Source organism: Diadema antillarum, unplaced genomic scaffold, assembly GCF_040938485.1.
Source record: "Diadema antillarum isolate AM-2024a unplaced genomic scaffold, OU_Dant_1.0 scf00000100, whole genome shotgun sequence".
Classification (NCBI taxonomy): Eukaryota; Metazoa; Echinodermata; class Echinoidea; order Diadematoida; family Diadematidae; genus Diadema; species Diadema antillarum.
The window spans coordinates 1,222,849-1,239,323 of NW_027270989.1; positions in this window are offsets into that span (position 1 = coordinate 1,222,849).

The window sequence follows — 16,475 nt, forward strand, 5'->3', positions numbered from 1 at the left end:
TTAAAACAGATTATGCTGATAGTGCAGCTATATATTCGTGGGAAATATGGTGCTGGTTAAAATGGTGCGTTCTTCCACAGGTTCTTTATTCAGAAAGCTATGTCTGTTATTCGGAAGGTTCGCTTATTCGAAAATAAACTATTGCTCACTATTTTTTTTCTGATAATGAAACAATGTTCATTAGACAAAACTTAAAAGAAGGGTTTGTAGTTATGTACTTGTAATTAATAGCACACTTAACCATCACAACAATACCCGTCGTTATTATCACACGGCATGTGCTGATACGTGGCGATAACAATATGCCAATTCTTTCAATTTTATCAACTGAATGGATTTAGAAGTAACAGGAGGGTTACACACATCTATTTCCATAAAAAGGTGTTAGTGCTAACCTATAGCAGTAAAGAAAAACAAAGCAAAAGGAACTAACCTTGATCGAAGGATGATAATACAGCATGACATTGTAATGATGAGAAGCAGAATGCTTCACAGACGCAGGTACACAGTGACTTAAATTGTCTTATGACTTTGAAAGCGAACACTTTTTTAAGGGTTCTCACCAATGTGAATGCAGGAGGGAATACAGGTCATTCTCATTGATAGTTGATACACACACACACACACAAAAAAAAAAAAAAAAAACAAATGGGGGCAAAATTGAATAAGATACGACTATAGCAATTTACCTCCCGCAAAACCATACTGTTGAAAAGACATGCATTTTACTTCTCTTTTTTAATGGGAGTGGACTTTCTCTTGTCTGTGTGGTTGAAGATCACCTATTGGAAATCAATACCCAGAAGTAAATGGTTTAGCAAATATTTACACATCACAGATGATATAACTTTCGAGCCCAGCTATTAGTAAAATTGCATTTATATGCATTGAACATCTGTAGTATAAAAATTGATGATGCGCAGTGTGGGGCACGACATATTGCAATTTGTCTTAACGGTAACGTATACTATTATGTTTCATTGGAAATACCAGATATTTCTCCTTTTAATCATGCTGTTAATGAACATCTTTAATCATCGTCCAACAATGAAGGATTAAAAATCTAGGGCAGCTAGATAAACTTTATAGGAGTCCATACCATGTTGTTATCATGTAAATACGTATTGTTCTGAGGGGTGAACCCCGGAGACTGTGGTATCATAAAGTTTAAATGAATAATCAATAAATTTATTTTGCACTTCGATATATTCATAAGCAAGTGTCGATCTATGCCCTTCAGCATGGTGTTGTGGAGTTTGCCTGTTTATCAAGGAGGCTCTCTCGCCTTCTCGATGATTATAGTTTACCTCCTGATGGTTACATGGCATCATCATTATAATGCAAGGTGAATATCAGAATTGAATAATATCCGCTGGGATTGTTAAATGCTGAATTATTCTGGAGTCAGAAATGTCTTATTTCTGTTTACAGTTTGTTTTTCTGGAGGTTCATTTTCAGGGTTTATTGTTACGATGGTTCGGTAATCCAAAACGAAATAAGGTTCGTTTAAAATACTAAAGGATTGGTCTTCCGAATGTTTGTTTGTATAGCCCCTAAAAGAAAAATTAAGAAAAAAAGTTTGCAATCCCGTAGGTTCGTTAATTTAGAACGATATTGGTTAGTAATTCCGAATGTTTGTTATAAGACAAAGTATGCAATTTTTCCATTTGTGGATTTACGAACCTTGTCTCATTTGTTTGTTTGTTTGTTTGATGTTTGCTTGTTTGTTTGTTTGTTTGTTTGTTTGTTTTTGGGGGGCTATCAAACCTTCAAAATGATAAAGTTTCTCTTATTTTCAGATCAACGAACCTTCGGAAAAACAATGCCTATTCAATTTTTGGATAAATAGCGTGTAGGTTTAATAATTGCCCCGTGAATTCTCCATCAAACATGTGATATCTTTATCTTCTTTTGGTAAATTAGGTCTGAAGAAAATACCAGCTTACTTGTTTTTTTAATCAAAACTGATAAAATACTATTCCTTGTGAAGCTCAACGCGGTAAACCTTTTATGCTCGCGTAATCAAAGCGTGTTTTTGTATTCTAACCTGTTATATTTTATAACACATAAAGCTTTGATGGCTACATATTTCATCAATGAAATCACTTATTACTAGTATATTCCTTGTCAGAGCCACACTCAGAAAGATTTGTGGATGTTTTTATTTGAAATTGCGTGGTATTTAGGCCTGTGCTGATAGTATTGTGGTTCATGTGTTGTGAATTATTGTTCTCCAGACATAGAAATTCAATTGTAAACCTACTTTATACGTTTAGACCTATACTTGGCTAAAAAAAAGGGGGATTCCAGAAGTTCAAGGCATCATCTTATAGGATTGTCCCACAAGTACAACATACAGTCGACTGCAGTCGTAGTATACCCAGTCAATTTGCATATAATATCATGAACAATTTGATATTTAGACTCAGTGCCTCGATCTTCAAAGTGTTTATGGATTCACTCGGACACAGTGCAGCCAACTGAAATACCTCTCTCTTACCAAGTCCTGCTGCACAAACAAGATCGCAAAATCAAGAACATTTCTAATTATGATACGAACAGTCATGGCTACTGTTGGGCCCTATTTTTTTTTTGTACAAAGTTGAAAAAAAAAAACATTAGAGAGAAACCACTGGATTCTGTACTAGAGATAAACGATCGTAGATCGCCATTCGTTTTTAGCTCCATGGCCAAATCATGGAGCTACAACTAAACACTTATATTGGGTAAGTTACATAATTATGCAATGCATGCATGCAGTACTCCATCCGCCCATAGTGAGAAGATCTGCAGGGTGTTGGGAAAAAGCAGGGAGGTGAGAGGCCTCCCTGGAGACAGGTACTGAACTGTGTAATACCTATAACAGTCGGTGACTAGTCTAATCCAAATTCAGCAGTAAATTCAGTATCATGTGTTCGTATTAGGCCTACTGTGAAGAAAAAGGTACTGTATCTTTTCTGCAGAAGGATTGAATACTCTGAAACCAATTTGTGACCTATATGAATCTACATGTCATTGATATAGATCACATACGAAATCAGATTTACTTACGAATTTACGAATTCCATTTACTGAGACTGGCTCAACAGACTACTACCATTCTCGGTGGGCGGGACCACAGAACTCTAGAGTTCTGTGGGCGGGACCTGTCAGAGCGAATGATTTATCGCGTTCAGTCAAAATCCGATCGGAAAGTCGTAAAACTGAAACTTTCTTCCCGGACCCTTTTTCGACCACAGTCTCTCGATTATCGCAATCAGAAAATTTGCGCCCTCTCTTGGTCGCACCAAGGAAAAGGGGACGGAGCCCAGACTATTCCCCCACTGGCCCATGTAGTTGATTACACACGAATGGTGTCCTTATCGGGGGCGGATCCAGGAATTCTGTGAAGGGGGGGGGGGCGTAACTAATATTTCTGGTGCCACTTCCGGGTTTCATTTCATTTTTTCTTTTTATTTCTTTTGTTTTTAACGATAAATAAAGGGGGGCGTGCGCCTCTTGCGCCCCCTCTAGATCCGCCACTGCTTATCTTCCCCTCACACAGCGCATAGCGGCGGGGATAATGCTCTCAATCGTTGTGATAACGTGCTAGAAAATTGCAAAATTACTGTCTGAGACATAGACTACCAACAATGCCAAATGTTTGTGGAGGCACTGGCGGGGACAAAATAGTCTCCTCGAAGGAGACTAAATTGAGCTTTGCTTGGTATTGTAATCGAGTTTACAGAACAACTTCAGGTAATTTTTTGTTACTGTTTGCGTCTGCATGTATACAGTACATTGAGCAATAAGAAATTATAGACAGAACTACAATATGACGCGGCATGATGAAGCAAAATATAAGAAACGACATGTTTGCCGACCAAAGTACTGAATAGTGAGAAGTCTGCGACTGCGGGTATAATCTAAAACGGGAGCAACTGATCATAACAATAACATACGTCGTCTGGCCAGGAACCAGTCATTTTGGCGTGTGGGGGAACTACTGCTCGCAGCGCGGGCTTGGTGACGGAGGGACAGGAAGGCGACACAGTCTCCGACTAAATTTTTGCAAAATTAATGACTAACCTATCGTTAATTGATTAATTTCCCCTCTTCGTGACTAACCCGATCAGCGAAGCCCTCTTCTAGACTCTCGCCTCGCTACCGATTTGGACGGGTTCCAAGTCTCGTGTCTGACGACTAATTCTCCGTTGTGAATGCGGTGGGGTCGCGCATGACCTTAGAGCAAAAAATGTTGATAATGTTCATTGTGTGTGCGGCCTCTGATTTTAGCTCAGTGCTTTGGTTGTTGTTGTTATGGAAGGGGGGGGGGGGAGGTGGGGGTTCGTGAAACCGGAAGCGTCCTCCTCAAAGGTAAAGGGGAGCCATCTACTGTATGCGAATCGTCTGGAGTTGACAGGGAAGATATAGCTTTTGAGGTGGGGCTTCAGGTTTCCAACTTCTTTTGTGAGATAATGAGAAACCTCTTATGAAATATGAAAGAGCATACAAAAGAGGAGTCCCAAGTTTATTTCATGAAAATTGGTTTTGAAATGGATGAGATATCCAAAACAGAGCGATCCTAAAAAGGAGGGACCCACCTTTTAATAGGATCGCTTTGTTTGAGCTTGTTGATATCTCAGCCATTTCGAAACCGATTTCGATCAAAATAAACTTTGTATTCCATTTAAGAATTGTATGCTAGTCTTTTACATTTCATAAGTGGATTTGTAATTATCTCACACAAAAGTTAAAAGCTGAATCCCAATCTCAACCAAAACTATACCATCCCATTGACTTGAGGACTCTGTGTGCACCAGTGACTTTGAATATATATAATACATTTTAAAAAAAAGCCCAGAAAAAGCTTACTTTTCAGTTTTCGTAATATTAGATCGTTTCGCGAGTTGACGTATCCAGATATCAATTCAAGCCAAACCAGAAAGTCAAAGATTGTTCTGGAGTCACACAACTAGAGCAACGTGCGGAAGACTGCATTCCAGTGTTGAAATGCAAGCCCTTTTCAATAGGAAATGCAGTCATGAGGATTATAACGCCAGGTTAAAAGAAATTAATGGTTCGTCATGCAATGTCCTCGAGAAAACTTTGCATAAATTTGGATACAGTATAGTAGGACCTACCATCATAGACCATCTAGCTCTATCCCTCTTATCTTCACATGGCGAGAAAAAAAATGTAATAATAATGATGATAACGAAATAATCAAAATACTAGTAGTCATGCAATGATAAAATAGCAACAATAATGATGATGATGATGATGTTATGATAATAATAATGATAATAATGATAATAGTAATAGTAATAATGATAATAATAATAATAATAATAATAATAATAATGATAATGATAATAATAATAATGATAATAATAATAATAATAATAATAATAATAATAATAATAATAATAATAATAATATTAATAATGATAATAATAGTCTTCTTTGTTGCAGGGTAAACTCTTCAGTTTTGCCACCGCCTTACCAGAGGACCCTGCCATTATGCCAAGGAGGTACTACTAGCATAGAAATGCAGCTCTCTGGTACTAGGCTACCTCCTTGATTTCACATACTAGTAATACCCAGTAGATTACGTTGCCAGGAAGATACCCAAACCTTTAGGTCGAGCGAAGGACGTATGGCGGGTAAAAACATCTTGTCCTAATCGAGGACGTACGCACCTGGCAGGATTCGAACTCGTGACCTGAAACTGAAAGGAGAATTCAGATTCCCTGAAGAGTGCGAGACTGTGTTATTTTGTTTTCGTGTGAACTCTCACAATCTCTTACGAGCCAATACAACTTTTAGTGTTTAATAGATATGTCGCCTGATGTGGATTATCTAATAGATTGCTCATATAATTCCGAAGGCTGTGATAAACAAGCAAATTTGTACAGTTCAAAAGGATGCATGGGAGAACTATTGTATTCATAGTGATATAGCATGGTGAATTCTAGGAAATCGAACATGAAATGCTGGGAGTCGATTGCTTAAACAATAATGGATAACTAAGATAGAACCTAAACTTGACTTCTTGTTTGCTTATTAGGCCCTACTACTAATAATACTTAGTAATAACAAATTCTTATATATATAGCGCATTTCAGACTTGAAAAGAATTTCAGTGCGCTATTATGTGCATGTGTGTATATTTCGGATCACAGCACGTCATATAGTTTTATAGACATTCTACAATAATTATTTTTCCACTGATATGCTGATCTTCTCTGGTTGCGTTTATCAAAGCTGTCCTTATTGTTGCCAATATTCACTATTGCACACGGGGGCGCCTCGTGTTCCTTCAATGAATAGAACAGTAATTTGTATTGTTCTCTCCTCATCGAACCCCTTTAAAGGCATAATTTACCATTTGCAGATGAAACAAAAACCCAGCATTGGTGCTTTAAAATAGTTCTAAAATGTGAGTTAGGGATAAAGACAACCACTGCAAAAATTTGAATGCATATTATCGATGTGAATAAGTATAATACTCAAAATGTGAACAATGGTTATAATAAAGATGTTTCCAGACTAAATCGTCTAGAGTTATGGTTTATTAAGAAAAATACTGATATCTCTTTATATTTCAGGCTTTACTATATGCTTTACTATATGGTAGGATGTTTTGTGATACAACAGACCTACACATATGCATCAAAATGAGTGATATCTTGAAAAGTTTTTGAATCACTGCTCCCAAAGGTAAACTGGACCTTTAAGTGTCACTCCATGTGAAAGAGCAAGAGTGAACGAATAAAGTATAGCAGAAGTTTCATTGATGGAATAGGCCAACTCATAACATAGAATATGAAAGTTTCCGATCACACCATTCCACATCATTTAATTTCATTTTCATTTCATTTATTAAGTTTCCACACCAAATTGATACAGTGTTGTGCTTACAACATCCATCCATGACAATGTAAAGTATAACACACAAATTATAAGTTATAAGTTCAGTATTTTACTTAACATCGGACTGGAAGAGGCGATATGCTATGATGTAATCGCCTCAAAGCTGTCCAACTGGGTTTGTTGACGATGTCAAGAAAGTCACATCCATCTGGTCAAACACATCAGCGCCTACATCCCATTCCTTTAAAACTATATATCTTCATGCAAGGGAAACAGCTTATTCTAAAAGGAATTGATTTTAGTGAACGTTTGTTTAGAGCAGACTCATGAGTTGGTGATGACACTGTCACTTCTATCAACTTGAACATGACCTTGTGCGGTTGTAACTAATTTTTTTTTCTGTTCGTGGAAAATAGATGAATTCATCAGCAACTTATTGTGAAACTTTTCTGTGCGTCACCTGTTAAGGCTACCTCGAATGCGGTTGAGCAGCGCATGTGTTGAGCAAGAGGACTGCTTCCAAAATGAAACCACGACAGCCTCCTCTTGTGTGAAGAACATTTATTAAGTTGGTCTATATTTAGCTGTTCTGTATACTCATTAAAGCGCAATGGATACATAGATAAAAACAACTGTTCTCTAACAATCTCACAAGATATACCATAAAAACAATTTAAAGAGGAAAACAAATGACGTTATAAAAGCTATAGGCCTACGTGAAACGGCTATATATACAATCACGACAATAACCACAAGAAGTCTGATCGTTCAAAAACTCACGAGGCTGGGCCGGGAATCCCCGCCAATTTCCTGTTTGTGACAGAGAAACTCATTATACATCGGACAGAAAGTAAACTGTTGTCCTTTTCCCCCTTTGTTTTAATCGCTTCAACTCAATCATAGTTAAATGGTCTTGGTCTGAATAGATATCTGTATATTCTATATTTCCCCTTGTCTTATATATCCTGGAACCTACGACTGAGCATTACGATTAGGCCCCATCATCGTCTCGTACGATATGAGCATGGCCTAACACTATACTGTATGAGAACGTTGTGTTCACAGACAGACTCTTGTACATTCAGGCGAAGTTTCACCTAATTTATGCTTTGTAATTCTGGTATTGTATGATAGTATTTTTTTTTTCTGTGCCATGTTCGTGAGAAATAATTATGAAAAATACTTGAAATGAAAATGAAATGAAAATGAATTAAAACCTGACAACAAAGGAAACAATATCTACACAATTAAGTTTGTATATGAAATCCTGGAAGAAAGTCATCCAAAATCTCGTCCTATGTAAAATTGAAACCTGAACGTAGACAGCAAGGTCAAGCGAGATACCATTGGCGCAAAATCATCGTAACAAACAAAACCACTTACAGACGTTTTTATTCAACATTTCAAAGTTGTACGGGAAAGGGGGCATACGTGCCCTAAATCCCCATAGAGGCAGTGTGATAAATTGAAATGAATGTTTTGACACAGATCGCGAAGGGCGATATATTTAGGCTATATCTAGGTTAATCATACAAAAAGCGGTATTCAAGGCACAGGAATGAAGGAGAATTGCTTCGGTGACGTCGCAGTCACGTGACAAAGACGACTCTTCTCTATACAATGCCCGTTGTGTCCGTTGTCTTGACGACACAGGTGATATTGTCACGGATATTACAATGTGTATTTTGTTTTTCACGAGCATATCAAAGATTTAAGCGATGTGCCCAACCTTGTTCTGGACTGTTGTTAAGAGTATGAGTGTGTCTCCTATGGGATACATACACTTTAACAACACACGTAAAAAACAGACAAACAAAACAAAAACAAAACATTACGATCGGGGAAATGGGGGAGGGGGGGGGGGGTCTCTTCCACCTCTCTATAAAGAATCTCAAGCGTACATACGAGGACACACACACACTTACACAGTGACAGATATTCCCAGCACACAGACACACAACACAAACACTCGCACAGACGCAGATGAATACCCAGTTTTCGAGTCTTGGCTGAAAAAAAAAGCATAAAATACAGCAACAACAACAACAAGGACGACGACGACGACAACAACAACAACAACGACAACAACGAAACCCTGGGGATTTAGGCAGTCAGACACGAAGGTGGGAGAGGCAGACCCCTTCATGCCTCCGCTCAGACAACGAAAGTTCAGGTCAAGGACCCTCCGCTAACATAAAACCTCTTTTTAGCGATTTGATTTCTTTTTCGTTTTGTTATTTTTTTCTGTCTTTTCGCACGTTTGTGGTGCCCAATGTTATGGCAACAAAACCTCGATGTGACCCTCAGCAGGTCAACGGCATAACAGAACCTATAGTCTGGTTTCCAGTCTCTAAAGTTGTATGTGATTTACATTATTAAATCGTACTTACAAGGAAGGTTATAGCTCAGCTCTTCAAGCAGGTGAACGCACGGTCAACGCATGATAGTGTATATGATCTTTCTTCTTCTTCGTCTTCTTCTTTTCTATCTCTCCCTCTCTTTCTGCATGTTTGAGTTAAAAAGGAAATTATTACTTTTTCAATCCAAAATCTAGACCAAGCTCAGTTTGTAATGATGATTTTCATGTGCAATTGATACGGATGGATAGAGTATCGATGACTACTGGGATGAAAGAGATCGAAGGGGAGGGGATGAATGAATGAGTAAAAAAAAAAAGAGACGAAAAAGAAAGGGTCTTGTTCTTTCTTGATTACAACAACAGCAACAGCAATTTATACGGCAACACTGATGACAGTCTACGCTGTCCATTATAGGATTGAGGGGCACCTATCCTTTATACCTCCCCGGGTTTATCATCGAAATATTTCATAATATTCAGAAAAAAGACTGTGGAAAAGTTCAATAATATCAAGTTTGACCAGCAACAACGATGACAATTACATTGATAATGATAATACCTCTAAAGATAATGGTGATAATGATGATGAAGATGAAGATGGTGACGATGACGATGATGATGATGATGATGATGATGACGACGACGATGATGATGATTACTATTATCATCATTAGGCCTAATGATAATAATAATAATAATAATAATAATAATAATAATAATAATAATAATAATAATAATGATAATGATAATAATAATGATATTATTATTATTATTATTATTATTATTATTATTATTATTATTATTATTATTATTATTATTATTATTATTATCATCATCATCATTATTACTATCGTCATCACCATCATCATTATGATTTTGAAAAGCGGAAGATTTTATACGAAGAAAAAGTGCTCCACACCGTTCGCCAAACAACATACCTCCAACCTCCCACCCCAGGTAGAGGCCCTATTTAACAGTGCTGCGAGTCCAAATTGGCCGTTTTCCTTACCCCGTCTGTTTTTTTTTTTCATCCTGCATTTTTATCAAAATGTATAGCTGATAAATGGGACAATCAGAAGGTCATGCAAAGTGCAGCGTTCTCTGAACTTTTTGTCCAGAACCATCCATCTCTCCTTTACCCATCAGCACTGATCCATAAACAATATTTTTTTTTGTTTCTTTCTTTTTCCTTTTTTTCCTTTTTCCATAGTGTTTTCACATATTTGTCTGCAATGTTGTAAACACCAACCGAATCAGTTCAATGACAGTACGTTCATTAGCACTATCACATGTCATTTGTGACTTTTTAATCACTCTCCGTGTAGCTTATTTTTGTCCTTTTTTTCAGGACCTCGTCGCAATATTTGACTCGAAAACACGAGAGTAATTAACTCCAGAAGGAGAAACGAAAAGAAAAAACAGCAACATAAAATCAGAGTCGTCATTTGACGCTTTGTCACATTGATTACATCTTATGTAGAATGAATTATCTGCGACAAGGGCACATTGCACATAGATTTGAGGAGATAAACGCTCATCCTATACATTGACCATAAAACGAAAACTGTGAGCATTAGATTCGTCAAAAGATGAAAGAAACATGCAGCAGTCATCACGAATCCAGCAGACGACAATCAGACAGCCTGCCCATATGTTTATGGCTTACATGTTTTCTCGCTCGGGTTGTTTGGCTCTTTGGTGTTTGTTTTCCTCGAACCTATTTCCTCTCCGTCCACTCTTTTTGACCTCGAAACTGATTCTAATCCGTCGTTCGATGCTTGTTATGAAAAATGACCCGCTACCAATAATGACCTTTACATCACAGCGTACAGCGTGCCTGTAATTTATACGGGCACCGCGCAGGACAGTGTAGCATTGAGAGAGCTAGCTACTGCGTAGATGGGGCCTATAATCTGGAAATTTAAAAACCTGCTGTGTTTTGGTCTTGTTCCAAGAAACGTACATGAGTGCCAGGCCACTGCTCACGTCGTCGCGGAAAAGATTCGGACAAAAGGTCAGGCGATATGGCCGACAGCCATGTCCTTTGGGCTTGGCAGAGCAGTGTGTGGATCGCGCCCAGCCAGAGCCTCACTACACCGAACGAAATAATTCGCTTAAATTCGTCAAGCTGCGAAATGCATTATATACCCTGAACAATAGCTCCCCTCACCTAGTAGTACCTCCTTGCCCAGAAAAAGCAAGAGGTTTCATAACCTCCTCGGACTAACTAGTAAACTGAACATGGTCATCGTCTAACTAGCAGGCCTAATTTGATTCAGCTACGTGGACATGTTTAGTTTCTGAGTGGGTGTCTACCATAATGACGCGCACAGCTCATATACGTAGGCCCTACATGCAAACTGGGTTGGCATCTGCGTGTTTCGCTTCTTGTGTCTCAAAATCTAGCAAAACTCCAACCCCCCCTCCCCCCCCCCCAAAAAAAAGAAGAAGAAAAGCACACTTACTTTCTCATCGAAGTTCTACTTTTCGTATTTTGTTCTTAGTTGATTTCTTAATGTGGATTTAATTTTGTGAAAACAAGAGTATTAGTGAAAACAGTCGGTGAAAGCTTGTGGAAAAAGTTATAGATTGTTATTTTCACTTGCCGCCATGTCCAACAATAGTAGAACATTTTAAAAAAGAATATAAAAATCATTTCATAAATATTTTTAAGTAAAATTATGAGTAGGCAAATACTCTCCACACATTCTGATGAAGATATAAGTTATGCGCTCTTTCATTGTCTTAGATTTTGTTTTGTTTTGCTCTTTTTTTTGACATAACACGATTATTTTTCCCTCAAAGAAATCATAATTATGTCCACGGAGGGCTATTGGTTTCTTCGGCAAATAACATCGAATATTTTGTCACACACACACACACACACACACACACACACACACACACCACAATATAGGCCCAATAGCTTGCATGCTATTATCACTATTATCAATCAAGCTAACTGTTTGCGTCGCTCCTGAATCAGGGGGGATTACGAACCGCGGAGTTTACGCCCTCGTGACCTATCGGGGAGAGATGATAACATAATCTATATCTGAATCCACATCACTAGCGAAACCACACCACAGAACTCTTATGAACCACACCTGTAATTTACGAAAAGGTTCCTTCATCTGGTTTTCCTATTTTGTCTCAATCGCTTCCGTACAGGTAGTATGAAAACAGAGTGAAAAGGTATAGGCAAAAAAAAATTAGACCAGCAAAAGTGCGCTATCATTATAGAGCGATCAAGTCAAATCATATCCGTTGACTATCATTCATCCATAGAGTGTCCTGTATGCAATCATGGGAGTTTGAATAACCTCGAGTTGGCCGCCTATAGGTCACGTGAGTGTGATGTAACTATACATGCATGTCATCTGCGCTTTCCATTCGATGCATTTCATTATTTCACAGTGTTTTCTTTCCACTCCATAAGCAGCTATTTAATATACACTACATTGCGCAATGAAGAACTTTGTGTTTGCATGTAGAAACAAGCGGCAAGATATAGGCCCAATAGTCATGATTGATGTGATAGTACCAGAACATTACCGATTACGTCACGAACCTGCTTGTCGGTGTTTACTTGTACAGTTTCATTGCTCTGGTGTCATTTTTTTTTCTTCGCTTGATGAATGCAGGATAGGCACAGTGTTAATCAATTGCAAACCACGTGTTATAGCGGCTTAACATATAAACGGGGTCGTAATGATATCAGATAGAATTCATTTACTAACTGTAAAATTGGAGAAGAATTCAGTTGATAACGGCGGCTCGAAGACGTAGCGCTAAAAGAAAACAAAACAAAACGAATCCAGAAAAAAATCCCCCCAAAGACATTCGGTGATGGAAATTATTTCTACTAAAAGCTCGTTAATACAATGATATAGAAGAGTGTGGTTGAGAATCGCCATCCTCAGGTCACACCGTCCTTGAAAACAATTTACCAAGTATACAGTAAACGATGCTGACTCCGCAGGTGAAAATAGTCTTGAATGAGTAAGTATCAGTGACGATCAAGAGGAATAAGGACAACAATGCCGAAATCAATCCATGTTGTTATTGAAGATGAATATTCCGTCAAGACATGTACCTCATATACGGAAATAACAAAAAGCTCTCTTCATGTAGTTTTGCCTTCGCATATTTGCAAAAGGTCCTCCGTGCATATTCCAGTAACGAAACACGAGAATTCTGCGGTGTGTGAAAGCGCCCTCTAAATCTCGTCACTCAAACTTCGACATTCACATGAATCCACTCCTTTACTACTCTATACTGTTTACAAGCATAATTGTGACACTTCAAAGCAATAACTTCTTTCTTCACAAACATATTTTAAGATGCATAGATAAAATGTATTGGAAATACCTTTATACCTATGAAAATTATGCACGTTTCTCTCTGTCAATCAAGAAGTTTGCCACAGGGCTGCCGCATAATTTTCATCATGAAAAAAAGAAAGAATTGAAACGACTACTAACATGAAATAATCCAGCATGTGAATTGATCTGTAGTGAAACAGTGAAATGGATATTGAAACATATTCAATAGGAACAAATGAATTGCAGAGCTCGCAATGAGTCTCGTTGAATGGAAAATGATATCCATGAATTTGAATACAAAGTGTAACTTGGAATACTAGGGAAAAGCCTTGTTGGGCTACATGGGAATAGGACAGTGTATACGGCTCTGCCGTGTCATTCTAATCATTACGTTCTCTCTATCTATAGTACGTAACTTCTATATTGTCGATAAATTGCTTCCAGAATATTCTGTTATCTCGTTTTTTTGTTTTTGTTTTTTTGTTTTTACCATATGATACGAATTGAGGGAAAAGGAAGTTTCCGGATCTTCGATGAGATCAGCCAATACAGCACACTGTAAAACCAGGGGAATGAAATTTTCGCGCATTGGAGCCGACGGCTTTTTTTTTCTACATGAAATTTGCTCTAATTGCCGTAGTGACATTCAATGGAAGAGACAGTGTGAAGAACTTTCGCATGCATTTCAATTTCGCGAGTCTTGGCTCCTCGCGAAATTCGCAAACATTTCACGCAAAAAAAAAGGGGGGGGGAGAGAGAGAGAAAGGTAAAATCAGGTTTTACAGTGTAGGTCCTACACCATGTTGGGGCAAGATGTTATTTTTTTGTAATCACGTCACAAACTCGATTGTCCGCATTCCATTTTAAGGGCGGTGAGTTGGCTCAGTCAGTAGCGCGTATGCCTCACGATCCTAAGGACCGGGTTCGAACCTGAGTCTGGACTGAGCAATGTTGTGTGTAAACATATACCGTCCCCTCTAGCAAGAGGCAAAACACTCTGTGCCTTGGATAGGACATAAAATGGAGGTCCAATGTGTGAGAGAGTCACAACTCATGCACGTAAAAGATCCCGCTTCATTCATTCATCGCAAAGAGCAGGGTGTTTAACCCGGTGAAGTGGTCCCACCTCACATCCAACTGGACCCCATGGAAGACCAGCTTAGTGTTGCTGAATATGGGCTATCCAGCCAATCTTCTCTTATGGAAATGAACAAACAAACAAACAAACAAACAAACAAACAAACAAGATCTGGCGTAAAAGCACAAGTCAGGGAATTTTCTATACGACGCGGTTCTACAAAATCGCAAGAAATTTAACAGCACTTGACCATAAGGAGGAAACAGCCTTTGTATGAAAGTCTGCGTAAAGTATACTCTCATCTGCGAAACGGGTCGCGTACGGTTTTGCAAAGAGGACACCCCCTTGTCCCTCCGCCACAAATAGAGCAAGTGCAAGAGCAACGAAATGCTAGGAATAGATATTATTTAAAAAAAATACCCTGCAATGACTAATAACAGGTGATATTGCAGAGTATGCGCCATGAACTTGCTCTTTTAGCCCAATATTCCATTTCAGTCTCAGCCGGCTGCTTATCTAGAACAGCCGCCGAAATAGTCATAGCCTTTAAAGCTGCACATAATAATATTATACAAATTTCCCTGCACATAATATTATACACATTTCCGTGATCCTCTACTAATGGTGATCGACAACAACATTATCATAACACTATGATTGAGGTATTTCACAAAGGCCTTTACGTTCAGATGTAAGTGTAGACCGTCTGTCACTTTTTCGCAACATGGCTCACATGGAATTAGGCATATTGTCGCCCTAAAGCTGTGATATATCATTATGTCTGATCAGGTAGCACTGATTCTTTCATGGAGTCTATTTCGGGCATAACAGAAACATGAACGATAATTGAGGGCAACGTGTAGGTGTAGTATACTAGTAAAATTGTCTCGCTGGTGCAGCCTTTAAATCTGCATTGATCGAATTCCAATGCCAACGTAGATGAAGGACATGGCGTTTTACTCACGCATTCAGCAGAATCAAATGTTTTGAATGTTCCCTTCGAACTGCTCAAGCCGTTATGAGAAAATCCCATGATATGCATCATGTATGTTCCTCGCCCCCAGACCGTTATCAATTGGACCTCTCCACAAGTCTGTAAGTTAAGACTATTTTCAACTTCATTAGCGGCCATCAACGGAGCCGCGGCCTGCACGAGGCAGCGACGATGTAAATATAAACAGACGCTTGTCATCGTCTGGTGACTGATGCGGGCTTTCCTGTGAACGTGGATTCGCTGATTCGTCATCCGTGCTCAAAGACAGGCGTGGGCAAATGAGAGAGCGCGGTTTCGCAGGCAGCGCCGTGAGTCAGCGAAAGGCATTTTCCACTTATTGTATGTCGCATGATATAGTGTCCGGGGATGAAGCGCCCGCGTCCTGTCTTCAGAAGATATTGATGTGTTGTCGTTGCCTCGCCACATTGCATTGCAATATGTATTTTGTTTCTTTGTTTCTTTGTTTGCCTGTGTCAAAATAGACATTTTCACGTCATCGTTCACGAACTCGCAGATTGTCTGTGCATATCGATAACCTATGCATATACACTTTTGCAATAAACATTAATTCGATATAATACACATAATATGCACGCACACACACACAAACACATATGCACATAATCATATTATATAAATGATTTCCTTCCTTTGATGAAAATATAAGATTTGATCACAAGCGTATCAAGTGACATATCCATATGACTCATAACGTTCAAGATGCGCCCCGAGGATACGTTTTGATGTGGATATTATGTCGTTATGTTTTTGAATTAGGCTATTTTGTTATGAGTCTCAACAAAGAAGGAAACAACGATAACCCTTTCTTGTAAACAGGCTATAGTGCGTGTCATCACTTCTGGA